General features: G+C 39.1%; 1 long non-coding RNA gene across 1 annotated transcript in view; it reads left to right on the top strand.

The window, feature by feature from the left end:
- LOC146543826 (uncharacterized) overlaps positions 1-15349 on the top strand; it is a 36719-nt gene that overhangs the window by 18004 nt on the left and 3366 nt on the right. Inside the window, exons 2-3 of the long non-coding RNA XR_014884753.1 lie at positions 12721-12933; positions 15035-15239. This is a non-coding gene — a long non-coding RNA (uncharacterized LOC146543826). The remainder of the gene's footprint in view (positions 1-12720; positions 12934-15034; positions 15240-15349) is intronic.

Genomic DNA, 15349 nt, shown 5'->3' with positions numbered 1-15349 from the left:
GGCCTTTAATAGACATATAAAGGACTTTGTGAGGAGCAATCGCTCACATTCAGTGTGTGAAGAAAATACTGAAAGTAAGATGTTTAGTATCAGAAGATTTTTTAAGTGTGGCTTTTAATAGTGGAATTCATGTACCCACATTTACTGAACTGTTTGGAAAATAGAAATATAAATATCTTAAACTTACTTAAAAGGCGATTGCAAAAAGTTTTTTAGTGAAATGCAACCCTAACACATGGTCTGGGCACACCGTTATTGTATGTAACAACAAAGTAAGGCAGTTGTGGGAGAGGTTTAGGTAATTAACTACTCAACTGAGGTTTTGTGGGCTTATTTGGAGGAGAATCAGAACATACTATCTCTAAATTCTTTAAAAAAGAGATCTGAACACTTCACATTTTTTAAGACAGAGGGCAAATGATTTTCCAGTCCAGGTTGCACCAAAGAGCCTTTTCTCCCATAGTGTGTTTGCTAAACAAAGTCAGTTTGTGATAAAAGTACACAATGTGGAGTGGAAAAAATGCCCAGCATTCAAAACTTGTCCTGCAGTAATTATACCATAATTATCATCATGTTTTTCCAGAACCGACTCCGAAATAGAATTCCCTGTACGGAGTCACTTGTATGAATTATCAATCCATAAATTACTTGATTTCTGTGATTTCACTGAGATAGGCAATGGAGGCAGGGACATTGCTGCTTGATTGTTACAAATCAATCAGAACATAAAACAAAGGCTTTATTAACATTCAAACTGCACTTCCACTTCCCACAGAAATGTTTTTTATTACTACGGCTAACTGTGTCAGCAGTCAGGCTAGACATAGACTCACTGCCAATTAATATAGAAATTCTTTTATTTGATTTACTGGGTGAGATTGAGAGGACAGAACGATTTTATTTCATTTCATGCATTCCCTTTCCCCAGGCTTCACCTGATTGAGGTATTGGCTCTCTGGGTCAGTGTACTTTAAAGTTATTAATTATTTCACTTCAATCTATAATAGTTAATTAAAGCTTAAAACAAAAATAAATTGCTTGTGTTTGGTGAAAATGTTGCCGGTCAGATGGGATTTTAGCAATATAATAGAGCCAATAGGTTTGTTTTGTTTATAGCAATATTGGATGACCTTGAAATGTTCATCTGGCCAATGTGGACTCTTTAAGATAAGAACCCAATTTCTTTTCTTCTCTTCACCTGGGTTAGGATTAACAGTTCGCGTTATCAAAAGGATATTAGCACATGACAAGCCTACAGATATTTCTTAATGTTATTTCACTTGCTGTCCCTCAGAGCCAGCATGAAGGCACTGTCAGCAGAACTCATACGTGTTTGACTGCAACTCTGGCTGTACAGAGAAGAAGGTAGCTTTAATATTCACCCTTCAAGGTTTGCTATTGCATTTCTTACAGCCTCGTTTCATGATTGAGCCGAGGAATGCTGTTGTTTTGTAGCTCTGAGAGCGGAATTTAGAAATGGAAAAGTTGCTAGATTGAAACAGACGTTTTCCTGCATCGGTAGAACAGAGAGCATCCAGATAAAGACTCAGATATTAAACTCTCCTGACCCTTCTCTCCTTTGCCAGGATGATTAAAGTCCAAAGGATTTTATATTTGGTATCGTTTAAAACCAGCTGGGAAGAAAAGCCTTTTCACAATGCCAGAAAATATCCTGCCCTGTTCAAGAAATCTGTGATAGCTGCTGTGCTATTTCTGTAATTTTCAGTGTTGTCAGCAAGGACTGGAAGGACATCTTTCTTAAATAAAAACAAAAACCTTTTCTGTAATCAATTCTATCAAATTATGTGAACCCTTCCATTTTTATTCCTAGATTCACAAGTAACTCAACATACCATCATGCCATAGCTTATATCCAGCTGGTTTGTTGTTGTTGTTGTTTTTCTTAAGGTAATTATCTGTGAAGATAACTAGCTCTTTTTTTTTTATCATTGAGGGATTTTTAAGCTTTTATTAAGTAATATTGACACCCTGTTTTCTTTCGAGTTACTAGTATGGCCTCACAAGGTCCTTCCTCCCGTCTTCTCTTTTGTGTTACAAAGGTACTCCTTTAAAGGCAGCATCTGGGCTGCAGTTTATACTTGCTCCCATAAAACCAAACATTAAAAACGAATTTTAGAAAGGTCACTGTATGGTCTTTGAGTGCCAATCTGATATAGATGTTACTCAAAACTGAAGACAGGCAAATGGATTTTGGCTGAGATCAAGTTTAGCTGTGGTTTAATATCTGATGTATCTTAGGTCTAGCATTTTCCAAGATGGTGTTTAAAAAAAAAACAACCTAGCGTGAAATTTGTACCAACTTTCTTTTGGGGGGGGGGGGGGGGGGTATTTTATACTTGTAAATATGTTGGATCCAGCTTTTGAAATGCCTTTAGATGTATGTATTCACTGGGAATGGAGCAGGTTGCTTGGGGTTGAGTGGGTGTCACGTCCCTGAAAACACTCAGGGTCAGGTTGGGTGGAGCTCTGAGCACCTGATGCTGTAGATGCCCCTGTTCATTGCAGAGGAGCTGGACTCAATGATCTTCGAAGGTCCCTTCCAACTTAAATAGTTCTATGATAAAGTGATATGTTTCCAGCTTCATTTTCCTAGAAAATACAAATTTGGGAAATAACGTAAACATCATACACAAGTGTAAGGCAAACAGTTTGCAGCCGGCCCAGGAAAATGAAAGTCCTGACTGTTTTCTTTCAATCAGGATTGACATGGGGTGATTTAGCCTGTGTAAAATAGATTGCTAAGTTAAGGTGTTGTTTAGAGAAAGCTTAATCAGTTCAGGTTTGCACTTACCTTTGGCTTAGTGATAATGTAATTCTGAATACTCTCTCTCTGTTGTGTCTCCTTCTGTTGTTTGCCTTTAGCTTCACCGGGTCTTTTCTTAAAATACTTGATAGTAACTTCAGTAGGGTTATCTCTTGCATTTTATAACCTGATACCAATCCTGCATTTGAAGTGTGGACTTCATGGTATTGCATAACGTTAATAAATCCACTCTGAATTTAGGATCTCTTACTGTTGATCATCTGACTTAGATAAAATTGCTGATCTGGTGTAGAAACTGTGTTTCTACATCTTGTAACCTGAATTATCAGACAACAAGAAAAGGTACACTGAGTTTGCAAAGCATTGGATTTCATTAGGTGTCTTGAGCACCAACAGGTTTTTGATTTGATATAACATCTTTCTGACAGCTTAATTCAACAATTCTCATAGCTAAGTTTCCTTAGTTGTATTTTCCTTCCCTGTGCATCCCAGCAGACAGTGCTTTTGCTTTGATATGTAACAAAGGGAAGCAGTGATTAGCTCTGAAAGGGGAGTGTTATCCTCAGCACATCTCAGACATGATGGGCAGAGGGCTTCAGTTATTGTAGTTGGTCTAGAAATAAACCTACTGTGAGAATGGTAATTGTGACAGACACTGGATGCCAGCGCAGCGGATGAGTGTGGATAAAGGTATTAACAGAGCTGCACGGCCAAAAGATTTTCTGCGTGCTCAGAACCTACTGGTTGCACTGCCATTGACTAGAGGCTCAGGTGAATGCTCAGCTGCTCGCATTCTGGTTCTTGGTGTTATAAATTATGCTGTATTGACAAAGGGGTCAGGGCTCTGAAGGGGCTGCCATGTGATGCGGGACGCTGACATTACCAGTGTTCCCCTAACAGAAGGCAATATGTGGGTGCGAAGTGGGCTTAGAGAACATAAGCTCTGTACAAACATTGTGCTCCTTCTGCAGGTTAATCAGGTCTTTAATAAAAGACCATGGAAATGTCAGCAGTCTGAACAAATAAACCAGAATTGTAACTGAATGTTCGTTCAAACAAAGAAATATAAACCCTGTTTTTATTAATGTTCTTCACACAGGTAAGAAATGGATCCGAATTATAATTAGAAATATATATTTTCTAAATATTATCTATAAGCTCCAGCACATGCTTGGATATGCATTATACATATTAATCTTGCAGACATGACCGTGCTTTAAGGCTTTTATAGTCCAGAAACTTTTTAATGAAAACAGGTACTTGGTAAATTAATTAAATTAATGGAAGAACTAGCTAATTAAGCCACTCATTGCATTAAATTAATTAAGAGATTCTAATGATAGAAGGAAAAAAAGATTTTTTTTCAAAGCAGAAAAACAATCATGTCTCTTTTTGATCATTAATAGCAAAACTTTCAGCCAACTTTTTCTTTCAGGTAGTGGTGGAATGCAGCTATCTATGGAAATACTTTCTGTTCTGAATACTGGATGATGAGACTGATGAGCACCTAGTAACGACTGACTTAAAATATCTCACTTACTGCATCTTGAATCCTAAATTTGATCGTGCTATTACTTCCTCTCCACGTCAGCATTACTCCAATGATATTCTTATAGAGGGTTTTTTGTTGCTGTTGATTTAATACAAAAACTATCCAACAATTTTATTTGCTTGATTGTATTTTTATAAAAGTTATTTCTCTGTTCTTAAAACCCTGTATATATATATAGTTCTGGCTTGCACATTTGCAAATTAACATCAAAATAACAACAGAATTCCTAAGCGGTGAAGGATGGGAGAGGGATAACTACACTTTCCCAGTGTAGATAGGTGGGAATACAGTTGCTAAAGCAAAATGGACTTAGATTGCAGCAGGGAAAATTTGATACAAGGAAAAACATTAACTAACATCTTCTATCCTTTAAATTTAAGGATACGAAGCACTGGAACAGAAATCCTAGTTGAGCTCTGGAACTTCTGTGGTTGTTTTTAAGGAATAGACAAATATCAGCTAGAAATGACAACAGTGAGTGATCCTTCTCTGGAACAGGGGATAAACCAGGTAACCTTCATAGAAGAATGTGTGTGGAAGGAAATGCTATATGGGACATTTCTAAAAAGACCAACAAGAGAAAGTCAGTATAAATCTCATCAAGTTTCACCATATGAAATTGCTTCTGCTTCCGCTTCCCCTTCCCCTTATAGTTTTCAGGTGGAACAGGTTTCCCTTAAAATGTACCACGGACCTTGTCAAATTTGACTGTTCAGAACCACGATCCCTACTGCTGGATCCACCCTAAAGCTCACATTTGTCTCTGTTTGCACTGCCCTGCAGCAGAGAAGGTTAAAATGAAGATTGATGCTTCGTGATTCAAAGTAAAGTTTAACTGACATTTAATTTTGGTGAGACTTCTCCTTTTTAAGCTGTGCTCTCAGCTCTGATGTTTGGCCAGTTTTTGACAGAGGTGAGGTGTAGTACTGTTGTAAGAACATGTGGAGGCAGGAGGGGATAGGCTTAAGCTGGGAGTAGGGCAGGTGTGTCTCAACAGCCGAAGAGATAAAAGTCTTTCTTTAGAGAATTACATTGTGAGTAGCCAGTCCTCTAAGGCAACCTGCAATGACAGATTAAAAAACCCAGTAATGACTAAACCATTGGATTGGTATTCTGTTGAGTAGCCACGTCTAGCTTACTGATTTTCACCAAAGCTTGTTGGAGCAAGGTACGAAAGTTTCCATCATCATTAGTCTTTGCAAAAAGGTACTTGAGAGTCTAACACAGTTCCTGTTGGGTACAGTCCCTGTCACTGGACATACTATCCAGATGTTAGCGCTGATAGCTTTGCCAGTGTGTTTATGAGAGAGGCCAAAATGTGGAGAGGCACAGACTAAACTAAATCCTTCCTTCCTTCCTTTCTTCCTCGTCAAGGCCTTAGCAATGTACGTGAATAGAGAAACTAACACTACCTCTGCAGTGTCTGTCTCGTGGATTAATGGCAGAATTTAGTCTCCCTGCATGTTAACATGCGCTGTTCTCTCAGCAGCAATAAATTCACACAAAACTATCAGCAATTCACTGAAAACATTGAGTCCTGTGCTCTCTCGATTCACCTCAGGTGCACTGTGCCTGAGATTTCATATGAGTAAGTCTCCTTGATGACTAGTGCATGAGAAGAGGCATATTACTGCTTTAATTACTTATAATGAAGGATCACGGGATGGTGATGTCATCATTTTAAGACTTGCTATGTCTAAGTGCACTGCCAGGAAAAGATGAATGATGATTTATGTACCTTGGATAAAATTCAGGTAAAAACGTCTTCAAAAATGTTAATTATTTGAGGTCACTTTCTATTACATGGAATCTGTTCTTTAGAATTTCTCACAGGTTAATAGAGATGATTCAGGAGGTCTCAGGCTGGATTGGTCTGACAAGAAAAAGCAGCAACTGTGTGGGGGAGGGAAAAGAAGGAGACAAAGAGTGTGATTTATCGATATGCACTCTGCTATTTGTGACTAACAAAGAGATGGTTCACAAATGTCTCGGACTCAAAGCTGTGATCTGTCAGAACTGCTGAGCTGGGGAAATACTACCACTAAGTGAAAATAGATTGGTCAGCAGTTAGAGACTTATCTGCAAGGAGGTCATCGCACACTATCTACATGTGCAGCAGGAAGATCGTTTTGCTGGGTTAGGAGTGAGATAACTTTGTTGCAGTGTTGTCTGTTATCAATCAATAGTTTTAATTAGTTACAGGATTAACTAATAAAAATCCTGGCTCATTGATTTTTTTTTTTAAATCTGGGTAACGCTTGCTTTATTATGGAGATGATTTTTCATTTGAACTAAATGCTTTAACCAAAATGCAGAGGGTTTTTATTGTTTCTGAGGGAATGAAAGAATATTGGGAGAAGGAACACTGATATCTGTCCGGAAAAAAAAAATCAAGGATACTGGTGATCAGTGTTAGCCTTACAGTTATTTGGGGGTTCTGTGAAGCACTTTGCAATCGTTCACACATTTGTGGAAATCTACTGCCATTTGCCACCTTTTTGTAAAGAAAGGGATAGAGATTAATATTGTAACATTTTTTGTTATTCTCTGTAGTAAAGCTGATTGCATCACCACCTGTAAATACCTAACGTGTGTACTAACTAACAAATCTAACACTTAAATACAGTTTTCTTAGATAACACCTAAGCTCTCACGCATGTATACATGTGCATCCATTCTCTATTCTTTGAATAGACAAAGTGTTACGGGGGGTTTTGGTGTGGATGTGGATTTGCTCATCATAAATTTGAGACAGGTGTTGCTGCAGCTAGAAGGACCCACCAGAGTAAATGAGTGCTGACATGGATTTGGCTCATAATTTCCTGATTGTCCACACATGTATGTAATTATACCTCCTGGTAGTATCTGCGCGGTGGCAAATATGTCTATCCCAGGAAAGAGTTTGAAGGCTGCCTGAAAATAAGTGAAAGAGAAACAGCCCATCTTGCATGAACCAGTTGAGTTGCTATTAATATTAACTATCTAAATGCATACTTAGAAAATAAGCTGTGGAGTCTCAAAGTGAGCCTTCCAGAGAAAATGAACTGAGCTGCACTGCACGAAGGGTTGCAACACCTTTGTATGCTGGGTTTTTAAGTGTGAACCTTAAATAAAACAGAGTGTAAGTTAATCAAATAAGCCAAGCAATTCCTCCAGGGTTAGATTTGATTTTTCTTCATCTCAGTAGCTTATACTTTTCTAGTGTTGAATGCTTTTTATTTTATGTCCAGTGACTATCGGCGATCATGGCTCCCAATTCAGAAAACATCCAGATGTGCTTGGTTGCTTCATGAGGCACATGCATTTGATTAGACTGGTGACCAAGAACATCAAAACAGTAAGTGACTGAAGTCCCCCTCAGATGCTCAGCAGTCCATCCACAGGCCTAGCAATCTGACCAGCCTCCGCTGGATCAAAATCAGTTACATCTTAATGATTTTCAAGGGATAGAAGCATATGGAGACAACATCAAACTGATTTAAGATGAAGCAGCCCGTCATCCAGTATGTCAGGCTATGGGTGCTTTGTGATGATGGTAAAACACAGAATTAGCTGGGGCTCCACCCCAACTTTGGTGACATTTTGCCTCTTCCTGCCTGCCAAACACAATGAAGAGGTCTGTAGATGTGGACTCTGAACCACATTCCCAACTATGCTACTGGCTCTGGGCAGCTTTCACTGCCCAGTGAAACACTGTCCACTGTGCCCAGTGGACACTGTCCACTTTTGTGGTCTCTGATAGTAAATGATTTGTTTTTCACTGATTCCAAGTGAGCAATGTATTTGTGAGAATAGAGAGGGTGTGGTTAATGTTCAGGCAGATACATGCAATGACCTTTTAGGTCCCTTCCAATTGAACTATTTTATTGGTACATTATATTTGCCATGTTTGTGAGTTACTCTCATGAAAACTATTATATTTGTATTAGATAAATTATAGGCTTTATTGCATAGTAGCAGTATAAACAAAATACGTTGTTTGAATGGTTGTAATGTGTTTGCTGTATTCTTGGCATCTAAATTGGAAGAAGTACTGAAGTTTTTGCAACAGTAACTGTGTAAATGGGAAAGTTTCCATCTTTGTTGAGGCACCACAGCTCTTTCCTTTACTACCTGGTGGCTTCTCTGCTACTGTTGGCTGCGGTTTCTTGAGCCATTCAGCTATTTTGGGTAGCTAATGAATGATCTGCTTTCAACGAATGACGAGTATTACCATAATTACTTTGTGCATGTAAAATTTCCAGCTATGAATGTCTGCTAAAGCTTTAGAGCAGCCTCATGCAAAAGCTGTGAAGTAGATAATATGAGGAAGGCAAAATCATCCATGCCGGATCCATGCTTTAGAGCAGGCATGTCCAGCCTACAGGAAGACAGCTGGTAATGTACACTTAAAACATTATTATGTGATTTTTAGCAAAATAATGCTTAGGGAATAAACATTTGACCAGGTGAAATATTCTGCTTGGGAAATAAATTTCCTGATTCTATTCCCATTGCCTTTAAACTCCATCATCATTCCTGTCCCAAATGGCACAGGTTTTAACACCTGGGGCTAGCTTTAGATTCTGACTATATAGATCGTAGGCTGATGTGAGCCATATGTGAGCTGCTTGTCAATTTGTACTAGGTCAGAGGCAGCAGTAAGTCAGCTTTCCTGGGCTTGCTGAGCAGCTCAGAGTGAAAAGGCCATTCTGGCCGGCTCTGTCAGCAGGCTCTGGGCCACTGCCACCAGAATTCAACGAGACACCAGAAGCCTGAAACCTAGGAGACAGTTTGGCCCTGGTATCTCAACTTCACCAGGAGACTTATGTGTGTGGATTACGTACAGCTAAACCTAAAGTCAGTCCTGATGTTTGATTCTACATTGGTACTGAGCTGTTGGGCAGGACTTCGATAAAGACAGAGGCTATCCTGCCTAAGGGTGTCCTGATGGATGGAATCATCACTCCATTATGCAGCTGATGCATATCTCTCAGGTCATCTCACTGTGACTCACGTTAGCCTTAGAAGCTTTGTGTCTATTACAGTCTTCAGAGAAGCACTTGAACAGTTAGAGGAAGATGCATACAGCAGAATGAAAAATGATCTAGAAAAGTACAATAAGAGGTGAACAACCAGAAAGAGTACCTCAATGCTCAAAACTGGAAAAGTTGGGAGCATAATTTGTCAGTGTGATCACACAGGAGATATTTTGAATTCCTGTTCACGAAGAGTTCTGTAGCGACATTAAGTCATCTGTCTAAACTCTGAATCATCTCTATGAAGTCACTGTAGTTTTTTATGGCAATGATCAATAAAAACTTTTTTGCAGTCTTTTATTTCAAGTACTCATTGGAGGGAAAACTAATCTCTGCTGTTCTGTCTCATGGGCAATCACGGGAAGTTTAAAGGGACAGACATGTTGCTGACCCAGTACAATGGCATTTCAGAATGTATTCAGAAAGGATGGATCAGATTCACAATGAAGACATAAAGCAAAATAACCTTGACTGTATAAAGACATCTAGCAAATAGTCTGATTCATATTCTGGAGCAATACTCCTAAGTTAAAACCAATCCAATTCAGGATCTGTGGGACATCATCAGGTGATGTCAAAACCCTGAAGTCTAAGATGTCATATATCTAAGGCAATCAGTCCTCTAGAATATGATTCTGTATAGTGTTCTTGGTTTTGCTGATATTTTTGTTTGTTTTAAAAGATTCTAACAGAAAAGCTCATCAATAATGTGATTCTCCAACTTCCTACTCTAATATCATGGCTCCAGTTGGTTTCTGCTGGTGGCTTTTATCATTTTCAGTTCATCATAACTTTTTCAACTCCCACTGACTTGGGAATGACTTCTGACAGAGCAGGCATTCATGTACTCAGTTTTCTGTTGAACAAAACGTCAGCAGGTGACAATCAGTGTTTCTTTAGAGCAGTTAGCACAGTTAAAGAGTCTTAATCTATGGCCCTTTCTTGTGAAAGCTTTGGCACTATTATCCACTGACCTCGTAGATGGTGTTTATTGAGGGCTGCCAGTGTAGTCTCTAACATTTTTCTTCAGTACAAGCTGCTTAATTTCCTACCCTGTTATCTGTGGAACCTTGTCAAGAAGTGCTGTCTCTCCCATTTAGCTTCTTAGAGGACTATATCAAGTCAGTCTTAAGTTCACTTACCCCATGCTTTTCCATATTTTCTGGCCAGTAGCATAGAAATATATGTATAATTTGCTTCAGATACTTTTTTGTGCAACTTAAAGATACAGTGTCCCTTAAAAAAAAAAATAAAAAATACTTTCCCAATAAAGCTGGGTTTGTGATCAGCAGAGTACAATTAAAATTCTCTCTAAAATAGTACGTAAGTACTTACAAACATATAGGGAGTCAAACTGTATTAAACTGGGATTCCTTCTCAGTTCCCATTGCTTCTGTGGCAATACCACAACTTCAACCAGCCTGCCAATATAACGTGAGGCTGCATTTCCTGTCTGCAGAAGTCAGCACAACCTGTATGCCAGCATCCCCACAACTCTCTGCTCTGGGATTCCACTTCTTACAGACCCTGAACCATCACGAATGGCAGGGATGACAGCTCTTCTGTACATCAGACAACCTTTCCACTCAGCGATGCCTGATGTAAAGCATTTGCTGACGTACCAACATACACACACACACAAAAATTAAGACAATAACTGCCTTCCCCATGGGAGCACTTCCTAGGCATTTGTTCCTGAAATATGTCAAGAGTCTCTAAATTGACTTCTTAGGTTCACTGCACGGTTTCTCTTTCAATCACCATCTTTTGTCCTCTCTCTGCCTTAGCTGTGTATATTTTGTTACTCCTTCAACATTTGATTTATTGGTGCAGAGACCAGCTGTGCCTGCTTACCATGAGATGTATTGTAGGAGAGCTGAAAGGGTCTGGTTTTGGAGCTGAAAAATGCTGATTATAAGTTGATAGATCACTTGATTTACCTGCTTTCTGTTTACCTGGATCAGTCAAACCAGTCTTTCCCAGGTGCTAACTGAATAATGTTCCAGTGTAGTAAGTGTAATGGAAAAAAACATAACTTCAGATCATATCTCACAAATTCCATTTGCCAGATTCTAAGAGACAAAAGCCAGCTGTCTAAAATTATGTCTTCCAATTAATGAGTGCAGTGTCTGCTCCACAACCATTGCCTTTCATCAAGTATAGCCTGCTTGTTTGTATTTACTGAGCTCTTAGTTATATTTAAATGTTGCCGTACCTGCTAACAACACTGAAACAGCTGTCTTGAATTACTGTGAGCTACCACATAGTCGTGAACTGGAAACAAAAAACTGTCTCCTTCATATGTGCTGCTTTACAGAAATTCCAAGGGAGATAAATTTCTCCCAATTAAAATACAGGGTGCTCTACAACAAACAGGTAGCGCAGTCAGTTCAGCTACTTAAAGCCTGTTTCTAAGAAGCTGCCCAGCTATCCATAATGGAAGACATACATGAATGTCATCTCCTAATATGCATACATTAAAAATAGGACAGTAACCTACTTCTGGTTATCTGCTTTAGGCATTTAAACTTCCTCTTTACTTTCTCCCCTGGGTTCTGATTCCTTCTCTTTAAGTTCAGGGAAGTCAGGACACAAAGGAATACTGCAATGAACTTACAAGTTTTTATGTTATTTCTGTAAATGCATGAAGATAGGTGTAATTTCACTTAGAAATATTCTATCTAAAAGCAGAAAAATTTAGTAAGTAAAGTGTTTTGGCTTGTCACTCTGGAAAAAAAATAATGTGTTTTCTGTTCTACAGAGCCTGAAGGCTATGTAGGGTGGCAGTGGGTCAGGAACCTCACGTCTTGGGGTGAATCTCTATTGCACTGGCCATGACTTAACATCCATTTCTCATTTATTGACCATAATCATTTTGATAACTTTCTAGCTCTTTTTAAGCTCAAACTATGATCGAACTCCATTGGGAAAGCATTAATCATGGCTTTCTTTATGTGCGTGTGGGGGAAGTTGATTGTTTGTTTTAAGGATAAACAGATTACACTAGTATGCTTGGCATCTTGTATAATTATAATATATTGTATCCACGTAGGCTGCAATTTTCCCTTGGAATGGTTGGTTTCAGTCGTTTAAACTTTTGTGGTAACTTAAGCCACCCTTACTGTGGCTCCATATGGTGCAATTCTTAAATTTTGTTTTTAAAAATGTTTTTAGGAAATGATGTGCTGAAAAAGCTTGTATTCATGGAGAATAAAATCATAGGAGAATAGAAGAATCGCTCAGGTTGGGAAAGACCTTAAAGATCATCATCAAGCACTCAAAATTTACCTTTCCAGCCTGAGCTCAGTCCCTTTGTGCACAGTATATGTCAGATAATATGCAGTTACGTATTCTTGCATTTACAGAACTCTGGTCTCCATGCACAGGAAGAACAAAGAGGAGTATAATATTAGCCAAACAATGGAGATTACATCTTTGGGTTGGATGCCAGAAAGTTACCAGTTCCACCACTACTCCTGACACTGAGTTCTGGGACCCGAATTAAGATTTAAGATACCTGTTGCTGATCATGAAATGAAAAATGTATGGGCAATCTTCATTCTCATATTTCCTCACAGGTGAGATCTTGATTTCATTTTAAACCTAATTTTATTTAAATGTAGAAACTGCGTGCATGTGTAATAGGCAAATATATTCTGTTAGATTGATAGGACATAGGGGCAAATGTGCCTCTATAAACCATGGTATGAATGAAGATGTGACCTGACTGAGTGCTTTCTTTTATGGCCACGATACCATATATTTAAAGACACACTTTAGTATGCATGCAGATCTCTTGAATTAGCTTTGGATCGTATTTCTTGGTTTCTAATGATTACAATTTTGTAACGTATGGTTTAGAAAGTAAATCAGATTATGTAGATCATTTAACCCAATACAGGTTAACTTAGAGGTGAAGTCCCTTGTAAGTCCTGAATCTGATACTTTTACACTAATTCCTATAGTAATTAAATTAATTGTTATTCCATTGAATGTGATCTTCTCTTCATTAACTCAGCATGCCTTCATGCTTATATTCCTAACTGAAAAAACGGTCACGATTTTGTCGAGTCTTCCCCAGCAGAATTTGATGTGATGATTTAGGAGACTGAAAACTACCCGATCTCTGCTTCCCACAAAACAAGGGCAAATCCCCCAAAACATAGGTTGTCATATTGTCATATGCCAATTATTGTATTTTTTTTCTTCTATAAAGGCACCCTGAGATGTCTTGATATGATAATGCTTCCTGAAACCAATGCTAACTGATAACCATTTCTTAGTTTGATCAGAAGCCTGGGCTCACGCTCAGTTAGCACCAAGACAGGACATTTGAGGACGGTTTCACCTTTCCATGCTTTCCATACAGTCACAAATGAACACCAAAATATTTTCTTAGATTAAACTCCTCCTAGAACATTGTGATTGACATCTGATTTTTGATCATTTCAAAACTTAAACAAACTATTTTCCCCCCAGTCTGAACTTGGTTGTTGTGGAGTCTCAGAGTTGGAATTGCTGTTGATAACAGCTCTACTGTGGGACCAAATTGTCAAGCTATATATAAGATGGCACTGGACAGTTATTCTTCCCGAGGCAGATCTAATGGTAAACAGAGAGATCCTGACATCACAAAAGATTTAGCTGTATGAAGAACTTAATTCAAGTTCTTTACATGTTTTTCCACAACCTGTGGGCTTCATTTTCTTATCACTCTGTCTACTCCTTTCTTCCCCACTTAATACATAAAGCTGACAGTTCAACTGCCCAGCAGTCCACGCTACCTACTTGATTTTTGTCTATCTGAGGTTACTGAGGGTGCTAAGAGCAGAATGTTTGCCTGCAGTGCTCACTCAGAAGTGCCACGAAATGGTCAAAAAGCATCACGACCAGGAGAAAGCAGCAAACCCAAGCTGACAGATTCTCCATCACAACATTTGGGAAACACAACCAAGAAGATACTCCCTTCAAGAGGAAGTGAAGTTTTCTTCTGCAGAAATAATGTCACCAGCTTTCCTGATCGTAAGAAGTTTAACCAACACTCCACCTCCTCCAACACACCAATTTCAAGGCAAAGCAGGATTCTTGTGGAAGCACTAACGAAGGACTGAAGGAAGCAGAGATGTGTGTGATGGAAAGCACACTAGCAGATCAGGAGCCTGGGATTAACTAGGAAGAACTAAAATAGCATAGAGACCTGACAAAAGTACCATTGTTATGAGCTGGCCACATCATGAAATAGTAAATCACGGCCATGAGATTCTTGGGCAAGACGGAACCTGCGGTCTGATGCCAACAGAAATCAGTGATAAAATTCTTTTCACATCACTGATTTTCCTGAAACTTTCATCTGCTTGACTGTACTGCTGCAGATTAGGCTTACAAAAGTCAAGTGTTTCCATGCGAAGGTGAAACAAATTCTTCCCATGCAAGGCAACAACAGGTATTTTCATATATCATTTCCATCAAGAAGCTGATATTCTCTTGCACCTGCCCTGTTACTTTAGCCCTGAAAATGGACAGAATGGACAGTATTTCAGCTTTTGTGCCATTGTTATATCAACTAAGAAACACATTAATTTGTTCACCCTAGTACAAACTAACACTTAACGGCTGTACTTACTGCACAAGTTACAAATCACAATTCAAATCCCAATCTGATTTTTTTTATACTCACAGAATCACAGGATGGCCCGGGTTGGAAGGGACCTCAAGGATCATGAAGCTCCAACCCCCTGCCACATACAGGGCCACCAACCTCCCCATTTCATACCAGCCCAGGTTGCCCAGGGCCCCATCCAGCCTGGCCTTGAACACCTCCAGGGATGGACGGGGCATCCACAGCCTCTCTGGGCAGCTGTCCCAGCACCTCACCGCTCTCATGGTAAAGAACTTCCCCCTGACATCCTACCTAAATCTTCCCTCCCTCAACTTCAAACCATTTCCCCTTGTCCTGCTGTTATCTACCCTGCCAATGAGTTGACTTGCTTCCTG

This window comes from Meleagris gallopavo, chromosome 8, assembly GCF_905368555.1.
Source record: "Meleagris gallopavo chromosome 8, MGAL_WU_HG_1.1, whole genome shotgun sequence".
Taxonomy (NCBI): domain Eukaryota; kingdom Metazoa; phylum Chordata; class Aves; order Galliformes; family Phasianidae; genus Meleagris; species Meleagris gallopavo.
Note: the sequence above shows the minus strand (reverse complement) of the source record. Positions and strands in the feature narration are given on the sequence as shown.